The sequence below is a fragment of the Delphinapterus leucas genome, chromosome 9, assembly GCF_059928025.1.
Source record: "Delphinapterus leucas isolate spDelLeu-1000000601 "Yukka" chromosome 9, BTC_Dleu_Yukka2, whole genome shotgun sequence".
Lineage (NCBI taxonomy): Eukaryota > Metazoa > Chordata > Mammalia > Artiodactyla > Monodontidae > Delphinapterus > Delphinapterus leucas.
The window spans coordinates 110,947,115-110,969,279 of record NC_143137.1 but is presented as its reverse complement, the minus strand read 5'-3'; positions in this window follow the sequence as shown (position 1 = coordinate 110,969,279).

Below are 22,165 nucleotides of genomic sequence, written 5' to 3'. Positions count from 1 at the left end.
AATCTTGCCCAGAGCAGAAGAGTTCAGAAAAGTGTTATGCAGGTGTACGAAGAGAAAGCATTTACTGTTTGATGTGCACGGAGGAACGGAAGGCTTTTTCAAATAAAATAAAATAAAATATGCCACCAAATAGTCAATTGTCACAGCAGAGGTAACCCCGTGGGAGTCATGAGGAGACTAAAATTATCTCCAATTGTGCAGGGCAGAAAAGTTTCAATGAAGGCAGGTGTAGTTCAGCCAAGGCCTACAGCACAGAAGTAGGAATTTGGGTATGTACGAATGGGAAAAAAGACATTTGAGGCATGGGAAATAGCTTAATGCAGAATGGACGAGAAATATGCATTAGACCTTTTCTAAAACAACTGGCTTATTAACTCAGTAAATCGATTTAGTCAGTCAAACTAGCTTTAGCTGATTACTTATCCAGGGGATAGCTGTTGAGAGTAATTTTTGTCACAGAACAGTAAATAAAATGGTTGAACTATAGCTTTAGGCTTGCTAAGTGAAATAGATTGCTCTAGATGATTTTCAAGTGACTTACTTGGTAGTACTCACGAAATTGGGGGTTAACAATTGCTTAAGAAAACAAAGAGAATTGATTTTAAATAAAGTAGCTACTGTGTAAACTATCTGTTCAGTAGCTCATGTTAAACGGATGTTTATAATCCCCATTGGACAACCAACTACATTTTTGCAAATGGCAATGTGAATTGCTGTTGCATAAACTATAGCAATGACCACCTATGTAATTTGTTGTCCAAACCAGAAATCTTCTAACAATACTGGTGTCCTAATAAAAATAAGCACGAAGGGAACACACAGTGGGTGTCTCCCGTGTGCCTGTGCATGCATCTATATCTCACTGAACCCTCATAACAGCCCCCAAGAGAGGGACTCTGGGCGTCCCCATGCTGCTTGTGGAGAAACAGGCACAGGAAGGTTCAATAGTCTATCTACCTAATATCGCACAGAGGGTGGCAGAGCCCGTTTTTAAACCACCTGCCTCCAATACCAGGTGCCAGGAGCCAGACTCAGCCTACAGCTCTCTTCTGCTCGCCTGGAGGTGAAACAATGTGTCATGATTAGTCAAATCCCGTCTTCACTCATCAAGGTAGGTTGAACACCTGCACGTCCTCCAAGTAGCATGTAGCATAAGCAATAAGATGTTTGTCCCGTGATCGTCCAGGAACTTGGAATCAGCTGTGCCTGGTTAGGCTGAGCTGGTTTAGAGTGGAGAGGACCACCGATCTTCCACCTGGGCAAGTGCCTTTTGACCTCCTGCCATCAGAGGGCCGAAATCTCCAGCCTGAGAATGTGCTGAGCCCTGTAGCCTAGTTACGCCAGCTCAGAACAATGATGAGCACACCTTTTTCCAGTCACCTTTCCTCATGCTCCCCATGCCTCATACTGCCCTGCTTCTTTATTCTTTATCCCACAGATACCCAAAGCCCCTTGCCTTTGGGGAGGCGGATTTGAGACCTATTGTCACGTCACGTCCTCGCTTGGCTGCCCTGTGAATAAACCTCCTCTTTGCTGCAAACCTCAGCATTTCAGTGTTTTGGCTTGCTGCGCCTCAGACAGAATGGTTGGGAGCAGCGGTACAGGTCCCTTGCCTGTGAGGGATGCTGGTTCCTAGTAGTCACGTTGCGGATGTTTTCTCCTCTCGGGGTGGGGGCGGGGCAGACATCCTGCTCTTCCGGAAAGGGAGAAACACAGGTGCCAAACCCTTGCCCTCAGCGTCACCGTCACCTAGGAGCTTGTTAGAAGCACAGAATCCAGGCCCCACCCAGAACTACTGAATACCAGCCTGCATTTAACAAGATCCACAAGAGAGGCATACCCATATTAAAGTTGGAGAGGCACCAAGCTGTCATCGTCTTCTCCACGGCTAATGAAAACGAAGCAAAGGTTCATCCCGAGCCGACTCTGCCTCAGTCACCTGGATATCACGTGAGCTCATTTCATCCTCCCCAGAACCTGCAAATGAGACTGAGGGTCAGAGTGGTCTAGCACCCAAGGTTCCATAAAAGAACATGACCAAGGCTCACTGGAGCCCAGACTTCCAAAAAAGAAGGCCCCTGAGCACACCATGGCACCACCGCAGCCCAAACCGTGGGCCTGGAGGGTAGGCCAGGCTCCCCACGCAGAGTTCACACCATTCGACAGATGCCCACAGCAGACCACAAGGCAATATGAGAAGTAAGTTCTGATTGTGGAATCTCTGAATTTTGAGATTTAAAGAAAAAAATCTGTTTTCGGGGGATGGTTAAAACAGTTCTACCAAGGAGTAAAGAGAGGGCATCTCAAGGCCCCTTCTGGACTTAGAATTTAATGCCTACTTATTGAGAAATGCTCCGTGCATTTGCTCAGCCCTACGTCGAGATGAAGTTCTCTGTGCCCTAGAAGCTTAGGTTCTAAAAAGGCCACAGAAATGGGTGAGACCTCAAAAATGCCAGAACAATGCAACGGCCTTAATCAGACTGTCTTTGCTTTGCCTTGCTTACAAGTCACTGACTTTAAACTGAATATGGTGTCATGTATTTACGTTTCTTGAAGCATTTTTTTTTACAAAAGATCATATAAAGGTTTTCTTCCATGGTAAAACTTTTATATTGTATTTCTCTTAAACTGGAGTGTGGTACATTTACCCTCCATCAGATGATTGCTTACAACTCACCTTGCTTTATTAAGAATACTGCTAGAGGCTTCTATGTCCCTACTAACAAAAATACATTTTCAGGCCCATTCAAACCAGTGAAAATCCAAGATTTCAGAGCACAAGATAATGAAAATTCTCTCTATCCGCGTCTTTTACTACTTTTAGCCTGTTAACAGTCCCTAAGTGTGTCAGATGAAAGGTACTGTCGCGGGAATTGACATCTTTAACAGCATTCCATACAGGTAAGTCTTGATTGTTCCAATTTCTCAGAAAGTTGGACACATTTACTGCCTCTATGACATCTCTAGGGTGTGTGGAAGAAATAAAAAAGAGGCCTGTACAATGTATTTCTCAAAATATACACACAAAGAGTTTGCACATACAAACAGGGAAACCTTATAAATAATGTATGGGGAGCAAAGTATTGTCGGTAACGGAACTACTCATTTCGAAAGACAACACTGTCACCAAGTGTCCCCTCACCAAAACTGACTGGGAATGTTTAGGGGCCACCAAACCAGAGGTGGAGATTTTTAGGTACATTCTTGCCAGAAAAGAGAGCCTAGGGCATAAACCACTCAACTTGTTGGCACGAATGCCAGGGCAACCCAAGCAAGTGGATATAGAAGCCTACGTAATGCTTGGAAGTAGGAAGCTTTGGGGGACTACACCTGGGCTGGTACTGGCCTCCCTCCCCAAAGGGACAAGGAGAGCAGAAACCTGGATGGAGTCAAGAGAGAGCAAAAAGAAAGGCAAGGCTGGGTATGGAGCAACGTTTGGATCCAGGGGCATGTGTCTCAGAACTGCTGGGGCTCTGCAGACCAGCTGCATCCCCATTCTCCTTGACCCTCATTGGTATAATGAACTCAGGGTGGGCGCATCCCGGCTGCCAAGTCACTTCCACCCGTCCATGGAGTTGACGGTTACTTGCTCACAGTGAACCAACCGCTCTGGACCTAACAGCTACTGCAGGGGGCGGTAGTGGAGAACAAGGTGACGACAAGGACCAGATGCGAAGGAGGAAGAGACATTCAGCGGACCGACTGGGTGGACTGATGGTGTGGCGTTAAGTCTGCAGAGCTAAAGGGGCCAGGTGTAGAAAAGGGAAGGGGAACCATGAGGATATGGTCAAGCCCCTTCGTATAGATATTTCATCCGTATGTTGTATGCAAGTTCCATTCAATTTGCTCTGAGTGAAAAAGAGAGAACAAAATTATCCTTTCAACCATGTCAGTGACTTTATTTACCATCTCATTTGATGAGCTCATAGCCCAGGGTCAGAGGGAAATGGGAGCTGTGAGTCTGCCATCTCTCAGGAAGTCTCAGGCCTCAGAGGCCCCTCATAGCCAAACTACCTCACCTTTTGCACCTTTCAAGCAACGTTATTCCTAAGTGCGAGTCACCCTCTTCATCAGGTTCTCCAAGAAACAGCAGTCTCTCCCAATGACAGAGGAAAAATGGGCTACTTTGGCTTTCTGAGGCACAATATGTAGTTCTCCAAAATGGTACCTGCCTGGGGGATTTTTCAAGAAAATTAAGCATCAGTGGTGATTTGTTTGTCTTCACATAACGTATGACCCAGATGTGCTGAGAAATAAGAAAAGGACGAACGAATCAAGGGCAGCTGATCCAAGGAGGCAAGGGGCAACTTCCACAGCCTACGTGGAAAGCTAGAGGAAGGGAACATCCAGCTGGTGGGAGCTGAAGACAGGGGCCAGTCCTCCTTGGGCTCGGGATGCCACCGCCTCTTCCTACATCTTCACGCTCTCCTTCTCTGTTGGCCCCTCCCAGCCATATTAAAGAGCCACAAGGAAATGCTCTCCTCCATTCCATTTTCCTGTCCTCCTATCCACCCCTCCCTTCTTTCCCTTTGCCATCAATTTCTTGACTTGCCCCCCATTTCTCCCCTCCCATCTACACTGCGATCTGGTTTCTGCCCCACTACTCCCGTGAAACTGACCTCCTTGAAGCCCCCAATGATTTCTCTGTTGACAAGTCCAGGGGACTACTTCTCAATCCTTATCTTTGTGACCGCCAAGCCGAGTTAGACCTTAAACAACGTCTCTGTCTTGAAAATCTCTTCCCTTGGCTTCTGCGCCACCTTTCCTTTTCTTTTCATGACACCGATCACAACCAGTGCTGCAGATTCCATCGAATTAAGGAATGCTGTTGCCTACACGTGCGAATGAGCTAAAGTGAGTACAGTACTGAAGTAGAGGACACCTAAAGTGAAACGTCTTCATGTACGTCCACGTGGCTGAGCAGCAAGTTAACCTTTCATACATGTGTTAAAGAAGAAGAGTTGGGTTTTATTTTATTTACTTTTCCCTGGACTGTGTTGAATGGCTATCATCTACAAGTTCAGGCTACTTTTTGCTGAGGATTAATAATGCACTGGGAGAGCTGAGAGAAAACTGAATAATAGAGCTGTCTTTTTCTTGACCAGTTCACCTTAGTTTCCCAAACTCTAAGTCTTTCTCTAATTCTTTCCCCTTTTTATTGTAGTAAAATGAACATAACACAAAATTCACCATTTGGATCATTTTACAATTCACTGTACCATTCAGTGGAATTTACTACTGTCACAATGTTGTGCAACTATCACCACTGCCTAGCTGCAAAACATTTTCATCAACCAAGAGGAAACCTACACCCATTTTAAGGAGTCATTCCCAATTTCCCTCTCTTCCAAACCCCTGGCAACCACTAATGTATAATCTTTTCTGTGTGTATGGATTTGCCACTGCTGGACATTTCATATAAATGGAACCATACAATATGTAGCCTTTCATGCCTGACTTCTTTCACTTAGTTGCATCCATCATGTAGCATGTATCAGAAATCCACTCACTGTTACGGCTGAATCCTTCATACTGTTTGAATACAAAATTAAAAATACGTTGAGAGTGAAGCTCTGTTTTAATGGCACATCTATTAGGCCAATTCATTGAAAGAAGCTGAAGATGGAGATGTTGTTGTGAAATGATAATCGTTGAGAAGCCTCAGCCAATTGGATAATGAAAAGTTTGGGAAATGTTGCAAAAAATTAGCTGATTTATATTAAAAGCCTATTAAACAAGGATTCAGGAGATTGTCTTTTTCTTGCAGGTAACTTAAATGAGGCAGAAAGAAATAACTGCCCTTTAAAACACATTTTGAAAGGATTCTATTTATTCTTAATAGACGAATGGGAGGGAGTACAGGAAGTTCACATCCAATATGGACTCCCTGTCCAAACACTGTTTGTCGTTCTAGCCACCGCTATCGAATTATATTTCTTGAGAGTAAGGCAGCTCAATTCCTGCATATTACTTTCTAAACTTCATCCATCAAATCCATTAATACAGTATAAACAAGAGTTGTTCATGTTTAAGTGCAGTTCAAATATCAGGTATAAAGAACCCCCAGTAAGAAAAAGAATCCTATATCTCTTGCCAGAATGTGGTCAGCTCTGGGGTGCTCTGCTAGCTGAAAGACACATTCCTTATTAAGAGGATAGAGGCTGTTTAAGAGCGATGAGAGCCAAAAAAATTTAACTACATATATGTGTTAAGAGCAGTGCTAGGTTATCTCATGTTCTAGATCAGTCAAGGCTCACCATTTTACATACGTGAAAAGCAAAGTTAAAAGTGTATTCGTAGGGCTTCCCTGTTGGCGCAGTGGTTAAGGATCCACCTGCCAGTGCACGGGACACACGTTTGAGCCCTGGTCCGGGAAGATCCCACATGCCACGGAGCAACTAAGACCATGTGCCACAACTACTGAGCCTGCGTGCTAGAGCCCGTGAACCACAACTACTGAAGCCCACGCACCTAGGCCCCGTGCTCAGCCACAGCGAGAAGCCACCACAATGAGAATCCCGCGTACTGCAACAGAGTAGCCCCCGCTCACTGCAACTAGAGAAAGCCTGCGCACAGCAACGAAGAGCCTAGGCAGCCAAAGATAAATAAATAAATACGTCTATTTTAAAAAAAATGTGTTTTAGTAACTTACTAAAAGGCACGCAATCAGTAAACATGAGCAAGGATTCAATCCCAAATCTGTCACACTGAAGTTGAAGCTAATACTCGAGATTGATAAAAACAGCACTAATTTAAAACTTCAGAGGTATTTTTTACTTCATACTTTCACTAATGCTCTTTGGAGATAAATCATTTCATATATATGGGCCTTAGTTTTTACAACTATAATAGTTGGAAGCTTGACTAGGTGATCTGTATGTAGTCTTCCAATTCTAAAATGTTCCACTAATTTGGATTCCTACAATAATTGCCCTTGCAATACATGCATGCTGCCACCAAGTAGCAGTAGAGACTACTAGTTCCTTTTTTATCCCTAGTGGGGGTGCATTTTGACAGCAGACTTATCCGTCAATAGTACAACCTGTTAGTATAACTATAAGATAACAAAATAATCTGGTATCCTTTCCTGTAAAAGAGAAGCTTTACATTGTGTCTGTGAATCGTACCAGAATCACCTGTAGCTTTATAAATATAGAGGAAATCCTGAACCCATTGAATGAGAATCTTCAGAGACAGGACTTGGGCATCTGGAATTTTGGGCTCCCATCATTTGTATATTTTATTTCATTTTATTTTTGCCTATGTACAATATTTGTCACATCCTTTTGAATCTTTAAAAGGTTCTTTCTGTTTTAAATTTTAGAATATTCCATAATCTCCACCTACTTTTCATAAGGTGTTATCTGTTATGTTCATTCGGTCTTGTGCTTCTCCTGGTTAAGACTTCTTTCTTTCCTTTTTTTTTTCTCGTGGCCCTGCCTCATGTCTTGCAGGATCTTAGTTCCCTGACATGGGATTGGACCCCAGGGTCCCAGCAGTGAAAGCGCCATGTTCTAAACACTGGACCTCCAGGGAAGTCCCAAGATTTCAGTTTTAAATGACTTTTTTCCCACTCTAATTCATTCCTGGGATCAGTTTCATGTTTGGACATTAAAGCAACCTTGCATTGCCAGAATAAAGCTACTTTGATTGTGATATACGATTGTTTTACATACCATGGATACAGTTTATGCTTCTCTTTACACATTTTGCATGCATGTTCAAAGGAGAAACTGGCCTGTGATTCTATTCTTGTAATATCCTTTATAGATTATTTTTAAGATTCTATACTTTATTTTTTATTTATTTATTTTTGGCTGCATTGGGTCTTCATTGCTGCATGCATGCTTTCTCTAGTTTTGGCGAGCGGGGGTCTATTCTTTGTTGCAGTGAGTAGGCTTCTCATTGCAGCCTTCTGACCGCATGGGCTTCTGACACCATTCGTCGGTGCTACTTCAGTTCCTTACCACTTCCCTTCTGACCCTGGGCGGTGAAATCCTCTTTCTGCAGCTGGCCTGCGGCAGAAAGTCAATGAGGCAAGAGTAGGCTTGGAGTATCCAAGGAGCAGAAAGGATGTCAGCGTGTGAAAAACAGAGCGAGCAAATTGGAGAGGAGAAGGAAACAGTCAGAGAGGAAACAGAGGCCCAGATTTCTAGGTCTGTGGAGGCACTCTGAGGACTTTGCATTTTCTGTGAAGAAGCCACTGAAGAAATTTGAGTAACATGATCTGACTTATGTTTTAACAAGATCTCTCTGGATGCCACGTTGATTAGAGATTGTAGGAGAGCAAGGACAAGCCCCAGAAGACCAACAGTTGATTCAAAGAAGTGATTACTCAAACCTGGTCCCCCTCCTCAATGAGGACGCAGAGCAGGAATCGACAAATAATGGCCACAAATCAAATCAGGCTCTCAGCCTGGATCTGTGGGACTGTGAGCTAATAACGGTTCTCACGTTCAGAAAGCTTGTTGAAGAAGAAAGAGGAGGAGAAGCTACAGAAACTGTATATGGCCCACAAAGCCTAAGATATTTAAAATCCAGAAGATGCTTTCCAACACCTGATGTAAAGCATGTGGCTGGTAGGAGGTCCTCAACCACATTTGGAAGAGGAATGCATGAGTCAGTTCGTTCCTGAAAACACTGTAAAGTGATAGGGGTCAAGAAACATTTACCCGTTCACCCTTAACCTTCACAAATGATGCCAGTTCCGTTGAGCTATTGAAAAATACATTCTGGCTTTCAAAAAAGTAACCCAGAGGGCATTTCCTCACATAGGCAAGGTCATAAACAACTGTCAAGTGAAGTTGAAATAGCAACAAATCAAATAATAACAAAAACATTTTTACAGAATTTTAAATCTTACAAAGCATTTTCATGTTCATTATCTAATTTAATCCCCAAATCAACGTCATGAGATAGTTATTATTTCCCCATTAGAAATGACCACATATTAAATCCTTAGTGATTGCTCAAGAAAAGCTGAAATCTTGAGTGTTACATCCATTAATGCCATGGTTGGGTGTTTTCCCATGGGAACACTGGATGCTAAAATCCACAGGGATTTTCAGCTCAAGATGGCAGACTAGGAAATATATTTACTTTCTGTTCCTCCTGAAACCATATCTCAATAAAACTGTAGACATACCAAAATTAATCAACCAATAAAAGCCAAGATATTTTGGAAGTCATCAACCACAGAAAGATTTCAACACATTTCGAGAAGGCAAACAATGAAATGGAGGAGCCGTGAATAAAATAATGAAGAAAAAAAGGCTGAACCTAAGTAAGGTCTGCACAAAGCCACTCAGCTTTTGCTGAGCTCTGGTTATAGTAAAGGGCAGAGGAAAGAAGAGGGGCTGAAAACAAGGAGACAAAACGTCATTTTAGGAAAAACAGTTCATTTAATGAGCTCCAGGGAACACTCAGCCTGCTGCCATACTAACTCATGAATTACAATGGATTGTTGGTAAGCAAGACAAGAAAACAGGGAAGAAACAAAAGAAACAAAAATCAAGACATTGTTTCTAACTGAACTCTTCTCAAAGGAGATCGAGGAATTATGGTTCAATGCCACAGCTGTAAATCATTTCTGCTCTTGGAGAGGTTACAAAGGGCTTATAATATTTCCCTTTTGTTCAGACAGAATTTAGGTCTGAGCAAAAGCTTTTGTGTCCTCCAACCCCAACATTTATTGGGGATGGAAGCCCAGATTTGCTGGGACATACCATAAAAAGAATCTCATGAGCAGAGGGTCAAACTGATTTTGGAATATATGAATTATGTCCAGTGTGAGTTTCAATAGGTTTTAAAATATATACATACATACATATATATATATATATATATACATTTTTACTGATCTATATGATTTTGGGTTCTGAAACTTCTACATGTCACATGCGTGATACATAACAGACAATGTCAGCCCCAGGAGGGAGAAAACACTCCAATGAAGCAAGCCAAAGAAACAAGTTTTAAGCAAGGTCAAGTGATGTGTAGACCATGATTGTTCAATTCCTACCTGTCATGCTGAAGCTTCCAGCTCCTGAATAACAACACATGCTTCCCTTGTCCTAGACAGCCAAGAGTATGTCTCCTCTCTTGGGCATAAGAATCTCTAGAGTTACATATCTGTAGTAAGAGTGGACCCAGCTGGCATACTCACAATGACCAAATTGTGTTGATCGTACTTTATACCAATACATCGCCCCACGCTGAAGTTGCAATAAATGATATATTTGCTTTCTAGACATGAATGAGACGCCTTACTGGATATACTCCAGGAAGGCCAGAGAAGCTGGCTTCTAATCCATACGGAACAATTCACTGGTGAATTTCTTTCACGATAGCCCATGATTTATCTAGAATATCATCTTGACATATCTGGATCCTTCAAACTAGACAAAGGGAAAATACGGGCTTCAAGCCTCAATTAGAAATATGGAATGGTGCCATGCTGACAACTGGTGGTCCCTGACCTGTATCTTCTGAGATTAGAACACAGTGTGGTGGATGACCAATTCATGCATTGAACAAAAGAAGACCTCCTACAGGGCAGTGTAGCTGTTCGTTACAGGTATGGCACTTAGGGCTAAGTACCATAAGGACTACAAGAGAAAAAGAAAAACAAGTAACACATGAAGCATATACGATAAGGAGGCACCACAGTCCAGAGCACGAGCTCTGGAATCACACAGGCTTGGATCGAATCCCAGCTAAGCCACTACCATCTCTATACCCTGAAGGACAGGCCAAGGTTTAAATGTTGTTTTACCAGATTTCAAAAAAGAAGTGAAGAAAGAACCTATCTGCCGGGAAGGGACATCGTGGGGTGCAGTATCCAGTCGGATCAGGGCTCTGCATCTCCTGCTCAGAAACCTTGGCCACCTGGCTCATGGTGATGCTGGCAGCTGAGCAGCCCTGGAGAAGGCGATCCTGTCTCCAGGTCTCGCAGAGAAGCTGGGGAGGTCTCCGGACGAGGTGGCCCACACCCTGGTAAGCTCTGGCTGCCTCCTGCCCTCAGGTCTCAGCAGGCTCTGGCCTCTGGGCCCCGTGGTGGGGAAGGCCTGGCCGATACATACACAGGGCTGAGGGGCCTGCAGAGCCAGTCCCCAGGCAGGGTGAGCTCTGGAGGAGGCTTCCACAGTCCCCAGCAGTCTCCGCATGGTGGCCCATCTGGTGCCAAACACCTGCCACCCACAGCGAGAAGTCCCAGACACTAGAAAGTCCAGAAGGGGCCCCACCCTTTGCCTTTGGGCCTGGGTTAAGCCACCAGCTGGGCTTGCACGTGACCCCTGTCTCACCCCCCTGCCCTGCCCGCCCTTTCTCTGTGACACGTACAATGGATATGTCATAAAGCCAGGCTGAGCCAGTGCTATAAATTCAGAGGAGTTAGAATCTAGGAAGAAGCTCTCCCACTTTCACTCTCTGCTCTCAGATCAGGCAGGCAGTTCCTCTAATATGGAAGCTATGGACACCACACCTCCCTCCCAGGCTGTCCTCTTCCATTCTGCTCATGTTTTCCCCAGCACCCCATTGACGGCTTTGGCGGGTATCGGGGCTTCAGCAGGCAGCACGTCTGACCCCGAACCTATGGACACCACACCTCCTTCACATGCTGTTATCTTCCATTCTGCTCCTGTTTTCCCCAGCACCCCATTGACGGCTTTGGCGGGCATCGGTGCTTCAGCAGGCAGCACCTCAGACCCCGTACCTATGGACACCACACCTCCTTCACACGCTGTCATCTTCCACTCTGCTCTTGTTTTCCCCAGCACCCCATTGACGGGTTTGGCGGGCATCGGTGCTTCAGCAGGAATCACGTCAGACCCCGAACCTATGGACACCACACCTCCTTCACATGCTGTCATCTTCCATTCTGCTCCTGTTTTCCCAAGCACCCCAGTTTCGGCTTTGGCGGGCATCGGTGCTTCAGCAGGGAGCACGTCAGACCCCGAACCTATGGACACCACACCTCCTTCACACGCTGTCATCTTCCATTCTGCTCCTGTTTTCCCCAGCACCCCATTGACGGCCCTGGCGGGCATCGGTGCTTCCGCAATCAGCACGTCTGACCCCGAACCTATGGACACCACACCTCCTTCCCAGGCTGTCATCTTCTATTCTGCTCCTGTTTTCTCCAGCACCCCATTTTCGGCTTTGGTGGGCATCGGTGCCTCAGCAGTCAGCACCTCAGACCCCGAACCTATGGACACCACACCTCCTTCCCAGGCTGTCATCTTCCATCCTGCTCCTCTTTACCCCAGCACCCCATTTACCGCTTAGGCCGGCACTGGTGCTTCAGCAGGCAGCACCTCTAACACCAAAGCTATGGACACCACACCTCCTTCCCAGGCTGTCATTTTCCAGTCTGCCCTGTCTCCAAGTAGAACCACTACCCATTTCACACTGCTGTTCCCAGTTCTGGGAACACACCACCCAGTGGTAGCAATGCCTCAGCCCATGCCTCGACTCATTTACCTGCAACGTGAGCCAACAGATAGACCAACACTTCAAAGTTATGACAGAAAATTGAGTAAGTTATACGCTTGGAATTTCATTTATTATTATTAACAAGCACAACTGTAGTGCTTAGACTATAACAAGTACTATTCTAAGGGCTTACCAAATATTAACTCACTTATTCCTCATAATGGCAACCCTAGTGGTAGGGAATATTCATAGTGTTCACTTTTTGGGGGGAAACTGAGGCTCAGAGACGTTGAATAGCTTGCCTAATGCCACACAGTTAGTAGGTGGCAAAACCCGGGATTAAAACCAGACCATCTAGACTTTCATCACTTTGCTGTGTCACCTTATTATAAGTTGTGGTTAGGGAAGGGACTAAATTGACAAGACTCTGAACTAAAAGGAGAAGGGAGAAATGAGAAAATGAGTGATCCTAGAAACTAGAGAAGGTTTAGGCTCAGAAATTTCTGGTGATGAGACCCAGAAGAACAAGAACTTGGTTGGAATGTTAACTTGGGGTAGAATCTGAATCCACTGAGAAATGGTTTTGTTTCCTGTAAAATTTAGAAAGGTCAGTTGGATGAAGATTAACGAAGACAAAAGTAGAAAGGAAAAGAAAAAGGTGCCTTAAGTGAGACATAACCGCTCCCCTCTACGTACCCACAGGTTGTGTCCTGTGGGAAAGGATGGAGCTCTCTCTACCGGGTTGGTCACCAGGCTGAACAAGGAGAAACATGGCAACCATTGTACTGGTTCTGATGATCCCTCAAAACCAAGGTTTCAGTTTCCAAGAACGACCTACGGTAGCATAACTAGTGTGTGTCACACATGCCACTAAGTGTGTTTCCAGTCACACATTTTAATTGGGGAAATACTTCCTATGAGGTAGGCATTAGTTCGCTATGGCTGCTGTAACAAATTACTACAAATGTGCTTGCTTCTAACAAAACACACTTATTTTCTTATGGTTCTGGAAGACAGAGGTCCAAAACCAGTTTCCCTGGGCTGAAACCAGGAGTCAACAGGGCCATCCATCCTCCTTCTAGAGGCTCTAAGCGAGAATCTGTTTCCTCGCCAGCATTCCTTCACTTCTGGCCACATCAATCCAACCCCAACTTCATCATCACATTCTCTTTGGGGTAAAAATTCCCTCTGCCTCTCTCTTACGAGAACACCAGTGGTTATATTTGGGCCCGTCCAGGTAGTCCAGGAGAATCTTCCCATCTGAGAACCATTACTTTCATCCCACTGGCAAAGTGCCTTCTGCCATTTAAGGTGACATTCACAGGTTCTGGAGAGTAGGATGTGGACATTTGGGGGCAATGGTATTATTCGGTCTACTACAAGGTAGATACTATTATCTTTCTCAGATGTAGGAAATGACGTTTAGGGAAGTAGTCTGTCTCAGGTCTACAATTTCCAGAGTAGAGACTTACATTCTGCCACTGACACTTTAGGACACACCCTAAACAACTTTAATCTGTGTCCTTAACTACTGCGTAATCCTTGGTTAAGAGTCACACTTAGGTATCAAGACCCAATTGAATAGAACGCAAGTACTGTCTCCTCTTTCACTATGTTTGCCTGGTGTACTGATGAATCTTGCCCAGAGCAGAAGAGTTCAGAAAAGTGTTATGCAGGTGTACGAAGAGAAAGCATTCACTGTTTGATGTGCACGGAGGAACGGAAGGCTTTTTCAAATAAAATAAAATAAAATATGCCACCAAATAGTCAATTGTCACAGCAGAGGTAACCCCGTGGGAGTCATGAGGAGACTAAAATTATCTCCAATTGTGCAGGGCAGAAAAGTTTCAATGAAGGCAGGTGTAGTTCAGCCAAGGCCTACAGCACAGAAGTAGGAATTTGGGTATGTACGAATGGGAAAAAAGACATTTGAGGCATGGGAAATAGTTTAATGCAGAATGGACGAGAAATATGCATTAGACCTTTTCTAAAACAACTGGCTTATTAACTCAGTAAATCGATTTAGTCAGTCAAACTAGCTTTAGCTGATTACTTATCCAGGGGATAGCTGTTGAGAGTAATTTTTGTCACAGAACAGTAAATAAAATGGTTGAACTATAGCTTTAGGCTTGCTAAGTGAAATAGATGGCTCTAGATGATTTTCAAGTGACTTACTTGGTAGTACTCACGAAATTGGGGGTTAACAATTGCTTAAGAAAACAAAGAGAATTGATTTTAAATAAAGTAGCTACTGTGTAAACTATCTGTTCAGTAGCTCATGTTAAACGGATGTTTATAATCCCCATTGGACAACCAACTACATTTTTGCAAATGGCAATGTGAATTGCTGTTGCATAAACTATAGCAATGACCACCTATGTAATTTGTTGTCCAAACCAGAAATCTTCTAACAATACTGGTGTCCTAATAAAAATAAGCACGAAGGGAACACACAGTGGGTGTCTCCCGTGTGCCTGTGCATGCATCTATATCTCACTGAACCCTCATAACAGCCCCCAAGAGAGGGACTCTGGGCGTCCCCATGCTGCTTGTGGAGAAACAGGCACAGGAAGGTTCAATAGTCTATCTACCTAATATCGCACAGAGGGTGGCAGAGCCCGTTTTTAAACCACCTGCCTCCAATACCAGGTGCCAGGAGCCAGACTCAGCCTACAGCTCTCTTCTGCTCGCCTGGAGGTGAAACAATGTGTCATGATTAGTCAAATCCCGTCTTCACTCATCAAGGTAGGTTGAACACCTGCACGTCCTCCAAGTAGCATGTAGCATAAGCAATAAGATGTCTGTCCCGTGATCGTCCAGGAACTTGGAATCAGCTGTGCCTGGTTAGGCTGAGCTGGTTTAGAGTGGAGAGGACCACCGATCTTCCACCTGGGCAAGTGCCTTTTGACCTCCTGCCATCAGAGGGCCGAAATCTCCAGCCTGAGAATGTGCTGAGCCCTGTAGCCTAGTTACGCCAGCTCAGAACAATGATGAGCACACCTTTTTCCAGTCACCTTTCCTCATGCTCCCCATGCCTCATACTGCCCTGCTTCTTTATTCTTTATCCCACAGATACCCAAAGCCCCTTGCCTTTGGGGAGGCGGATTTGAGACCTATTGTCACGTCACGTCCTCGCTTGGCTGCCCTGTGAATAAACCTCCTCTTTGCTGCAAACCTCAGCATTTCAGTGTTTTGGCTTGCTGCGCCTCAGACAGAATGGTTGGGAGCAGTGGTACAGGTCCCTTGCCTGTGAGGGATGCTGGTTCCTAGTAGTCACGTTGCGGATGTTTTCTCCTCTCGGGGTGGGGGCGGGGCAGACATCCTGCTCTTCCGGAAAGGGAGAAACACAGGTGCCAAACCCTTGCCCTCAGCGTCACCGTCACCTAGGAGCTTGTTAGAAGCACAGAATCCAGGCCCCACCCAGAACTACTGAATACCAGCCTGCATTTAACAAGATCCACAAGAGAGGCATACCCATATTAAAGTTGGAGAGGCACCAAGCTGTCATCGTCTTCTCCACGGCTAATGAAAACGAAGCAAAGGTTCATCCCGAGCCGACTCTGCCTCAGTCACCTGGATATCACATGAGCTCATTTCATCCTCCCCAGAACCTGCAAATGAGACTGAGGGTCAGAGTGGTCTAGCACCCAAGGTTCCATAAAAGAACATGACCAAGGCTCACTGGAGCCCAGACTTCCAAAAAAGAAGGCCCCTGAGCACAGCATGGCACCACCGCAGCCCAAACCGTGGGCCTGGAGGGTAGGCCAGGCTCCCCACGCAGAGTTCACACCATTCGACAGATGCCCACAGCAGACCACAAGGCAATATGAGAAGTAAGTTCTGATTGTGGAATCTCTGAATTTTGAGATTTAAAGAAAAAAAATCTGTTTTCGGGGGATGGTTAAAACAGTTCTACCAAGGAGTAAAGAGAGGGCATCTCAAGGCCCCTTCTGGACTTAGAATTTAATGCCTACTTATGGAGAAATGCTCCGTGCATTTGCTCAGCCCTACGTCGAGATGAAGTTCTCTGTGCCCTAGAAGCTTAGGTTCTAAAAAGGCCACAGAAATGGGTGAGACCTCAAAAATGCCAGAACAATGCAACGGCCTTAATCACACTGTCTTTGCTTTGCCTTGCTTACAAGTCACTGACTTTAAACTGAATATGGTGTCATGTCTTTACGTTTCTTGAAGCTTTTTTTTTTTACAAAAGATCATATAAAGATTTTCTTCCATGGTAAAACTTTTATATTGTATTTCTCTTAAACTGGAGTGTGGTACATTTACCCTCCATCAGATGATTGCTTACAACTCACCTTGCTTTATTAAGAATACCGCTAGAGGCTTCTATGTCCCTACTAACAAAAATACATTTTCAGGCCCATTCAAACCAGTGAAAATCCAAGATTTCAGAGCACAAGATAATGAAAATTCTCTCTATCCACGTCTTTTACTACTTTTAGCCTGTTAACAGTCCCTAAGTGTGTCAGATGAAAGGTACTGTCGCGGGAATTGACATCTTTAACAGCATTCCATACAGGTAAGTCTTGATTGTTCCAATTTCTCAGAAAGTTGGACACATTTACTGCCTCTATGACATCTCTAGGGTGTGTGGAAGAAATAAAAAAGAGGCCTGTACAATGTATTTCTCAAAATATACACACAAAGAGTTTGCACATACAAACAGGGAAACCTTATAAATAATGTATGGGGAGCAAAGTATTGTCGGTAACAGAACTACTCATTTCGAAAGACAACACTGTCACCAAGTGTCCCCTCACCAAAACTGACTGGGAATGTTTAGGGGCCACCAAACCAGAGGTGGAGATTTTTAGGCACATTCTTGCCAGAAAAGAGAGCCTAGGGCATAAACCACTCAACTTGTTGGCACGAATGCCAGGGCAACCCAAGCAAGTGGATATAGAAGCCTACGTAATGCTTGGAAGTAGGAAGCTTTGGGGGACTACACCTGGGCTGGTACTGGCCTCCCTCCCCAAAGGGACAAGGAGAGCAGAAACCTGGATGGAGTCAAGAGAGAGCAAAAAGAAAGGCAAGGCTGGGTATGGAGCAACGTTTGGATCCAGGGGCATGTGTCTCAGAACTGCTGGGGCTCTGCAGACCAGCTGCATCCCCATTCTCCTTGACCCTCATTGGTATAATGAACTCAGGGTGGGCGCATCCCGGCTGCCAAGTCACTTCCACCCGTCCATGGAGTTGACGGTTACTTGCTCACAGTGAACCAACCGCTCTGGACCAAACAGCTACTGCAGGGGGCGGTAGTGGAGAACAAGGTGACGACAAGGACCAGATGCGAAGGAGGAAGAGACATTCAGCGGACCGACTGGGTGGACTGATGGTGTGGCGTTAAGTCTGCAGAGCTAAAGGGGCCAGATGTAGAAAAGGGAAGGGGAACCATGAGGATATGGTCAAGCCCCTTCGTATAGATATTTCATCCGTATGTTGTATGCAAGTTCCATTCAATTTGCTCTGAGTGAAAAAGAGAGAACAAAATTATCCTTTAAACCATGTCAGTGATTTTATTTACCATCTCATTTGATGAGCTCATAGCCCAGGGTCAGAGGGAAATGGGAGCTGTGAGTCTGCCATCTCTCAGGAAGTCTCAGGCCTCAGAGGCCCCTCATAGCCAAACTACCTCACCTTTTGCACCTTTCAAGCAACGTTATTCCTAAGTGCGAGTCACCCTCTTCATCAGGTTCTCCAAGAAACAGCAGTCTCTCTCAATGACAGAGGAAAAATGGGCTACTTTGGCTTTCTGAGGCACAATATGTAGTTCTCCAAAATGGTACCTGCCTGGGGGATTTTTCAAGAAAATTAAGCATCAGTGGTGATTTGTTTGTCTTCACATAACGTATGACCCAGATGTGCTGAGAAATAAGAAAAGGACGAACGAATCAAGGGCAGCTGATCCAAGGAGGCAAGGGGCAACTTCCACAGCCTACGTGGAAAGCTAGAGGAAGGGAACATCCAGCTGGTGGGAGCTGAAGACAGGGGCCAGTCCTCCTTGGTCTCGGGATGCCACCGCCTCTTCCTACATCTTCACGCTCTCCTTCTCTGTTGGCCCCTCCCAGCCATATTAAAGAGCCACAAGGAAATGCTCTCCTCCATTCCATTTTCCTGTCCTCCTATCCACCCCTCCCTTCTTTCCCTTTGCCATCAATTTCTTGACTTGCCCCCCATTTCTCCCCTCCCATCTACACTGCGATCTGGTTTCTGCCCCACTACTCCCGTGAAACTGACCTCCTTGAAGCCCCCAATGATTTCTCTGTTGACAAGTCCAGGGGACTACTTCTCAATCCTTATCTTTGTGACCGCCAAGCCGAGTTAGACCTTAAACAACGTCTCTGTCTTGAAAATCTCTTCCCTTGGCTTCTGCGCCACCTTTCCTTTTCTTTTCATGAGACTGATCACAACCAGTGCTGCAGATTCCATCGAATTAAGGAATGCTGTTGCCTACATGTGTGAATGAGCTAAAGTGAGTACAGTACTGAAGTAGAGGACACCTAAAGTGAAACGTCTTCATGTACGTCCACGTGGCTGAGCAGCAAGTTAACCTTTCATACATGTGTTAAAGAAGAAGAGTTGGGTTTTATTTTATTTACTTTTCCCTGGACTGTGTTGAATGGCTATCATCTACAAGTTCAGGCTACTTTTTGCTGAGGATTAATAATGCACTGGGAGAGCTGAGAGAAAACTGAATAATAGAGCTGTCTTTTTCTTGACCAGTTCACCTTAGTTTCCCAAACTCTAAGTCTTTCTCCAATTCTTTTCCCTTTTTATTGTAGTAAAATGAACATAACACAAAATTCACCATTTGGATCATTTTACAATTCACTGTACCATTCAGTGGAATTTACTACTGTCACAATGTTGTGCAACTATCACCACTGCCTAGCTGCAAAACATTTTCATCAACCAAGAGGAAACCTACACCCATTTTAAGGAGTCATTCCCAATTTCCCTCTCTTCCAAACCCCTGGCAACCACTAATGTATAATCTTTTCTGTGTGTATGGATTTGCCACTGCTGGACATTTCATATAAATGGAACCATACAATATGTAGCCTTTCATGCCTGACTTCTTTCACTTAGTTGCATCCATCATGTAGCATGTATCAGAAATCCACTCACTGTTACAGCTGAATCCTTCATACTGTTTGAATACAAAATTAAAAATACGTTGAGAGTGAAGCTCTGTTTTAATGGCACATCTATTAGGCCAATTCATTGAAAGAAGCTGAAGATGGAGATGTTGTTGTGAAATGATAATCGTTGAGAAGCCTCAGCCAATTGGATAATGAAAAGTTTGGGAAATGTTGCAAAAAATTCGCTGATTTATATTAAAAGCCTATTAAACAAGGATTCAGGAGATTGTCTTTTTCTTGCAGGTAACTTAAATGAGGCAGAAAGAAATAACTGCCCTTTAAAACACATTTTGAAAGAATTCTATTTATTCTTAATAGACGAATGGGAGGGAGTACAGCAAGTTCACATCCAATATGGACTCCCTGTCCAAACACTGTTTGTCGTTCTAGCCACCGCTATCGAATTATATTTCTTGAGAGTAAGGCAGCTCAATTCCTGCATATTACTTTCTAAACTTCATCCATCAAATCCATTAATACAGTATAAACAAGAGTTGTTCATGTTTAAGTGCAGTTCAAATATCAGGTATAAAGAACCCCCAGTAAGAAAAAGAATCCTATATCTCTTGCCAGAATGTGGTCAGCTCTGGGGTGCTCTGCTAGCTGAAAGACACATTCCTTATTAAGAGGATAGAGGCTGTTTAAGAGCGATGAGAGCCAAAAAAATTTAACTACATATATGTGTTAAGAACAGTGCTAGGTTATCTCATGTTCTATATCAGTCAAGGCTCACCATTTTACATACGTGAAAAGCAAAGTTAAAAGTGTATTCGTAGGGCTTCCCTGTTGGCGCAGTGGTTAAGGATCCACCTGCCAGTGCACGGGACACACGTTTGAGCCCTGGTCCGGGAAGATCCCACATGCCACGGAGCAACTAAGACCATGTGCCACAACTACTGAGCCTGCGTGCTAGAGCCCGTGAACCACAACTGCTGAAGCCCACGCACCTAGGCCCCGTGCTCAGCAACAGCGAGAAGCCACCACAATGAGAATCCCGCGTACTGCAACAGAGTAGCCCCCGCTCACTGCAACTAGAGAAAGCCTGCGCACAGCAACGAAGAGCCTAGGCAGCCAAAGATAAATAAATAAATACGTCTATTTTTAAAAAAATGTGTTTTAGTAACTTACTAAAAGGCACGCAATCAGTAAACATGAGCAAGGATTCAATCCCAAATCTGTCACACTGAAGTTGAAGCTAATACTCGAGATTGATAAAAACAGCACTAATTTAAAACTTCAGAGGTATTTTTTACTTCATACTTTCACTAATGCTCTTTGGAGATAAATCATTTCATTTATATGGGCCTTAGTTTTTACAACTATAATAGTTGGAAGCTTGACTAGGTGATCTGTATGTAGTCTTCCAATTCTAAAATGTTCCACTAATTTGGATTCCTACAATAATTGCCCTTGCAATACATGCATGCTGCCACCAAGTAGCAGTAGAGACTACTAGTTCCTTTTTTATCCCTAGTGGGGGTGCATTTTGACAGCAGACTTATCCGTCAATAGTACAACCTGTTAGTATAACTATAAGATAACAAAATAATCTGGTATTCTTTCCTGTAAAAGAGAAGCTTTACATTGTGTCTGTGAATCGTACCAGAATCACCTGTAGCTTTATAAATATAGAGGAAATCCTGAACCCATTGAATGAGAATCTTCAGAGACAGGACTTGGGCATCTGGAATTTTGGGCTCCCATCATTTGTATATTTTATTTCATTTTATTTTTGCCTATGTACAATATTTGTCACATCCTTTTGAATCTTTAAAAGGTTCTTTCTGTTTTAAATTTTAGAATATTCCATAATCTTCACCTACTTTTCATAAGGTGTTATCTGTTATGTTTATTCGATCTTGTGCTTCTCCTTGTTAAGACTTCTTTCTTTCCTTTTTTTTTTCTCGTGGCCCTGCCTCATGTCTTGCAGGATCTTAGTTCCCTGACATGGGATTGGACCCCAGGGTCCCAGCAGTGAAAGCGCCATGTTCTAAACACTGGACCACCAGGGAAGTCCCAAGATTTCAGTTTTAAATGACTTTTTTCCCACTCTAATTCATTCCTGGGATCAGTTTCATGTTTGGACATTAAAGCAACCTTGCATTGCCAGAATAAAGCTACTTTGATTGTGATATACGATTGTTTTACATACCATGGATACAGTTTGTGCTTCTCTTTACACATTTTGCATGCATGTTCAAAGGAGAAACTGGCCTGTGATTCTATTCTTGTAATATCCTTTATAGATTATTTTTAAGATTCTATACTTTATTTTTTATTTATTTATTTTTGGCTGCATTGGGTCTTCATTGCTGCATGCATGCTTTCTCTAGTTTTGGCGAGCGGGGGTCTATTCTTTGTTGCAGTGAGTAGGCTTCTCATTGCAGCCTTCTGACCGCATGGGCTTCTGACACCATTCGTCGGTGCTACTTCAGTTCCTTACCACTTCCCTTCTGACCCTGGGCGGTGAAATCCTCTTTCTGCAGCTGGCCTGCGGCAGAAAGTCAATGAGGCAAGAGTAGGCTTGGAGTATCCAAGGAGCAGAAAGGATGTCAGCGTGTGAAAAACAGAGC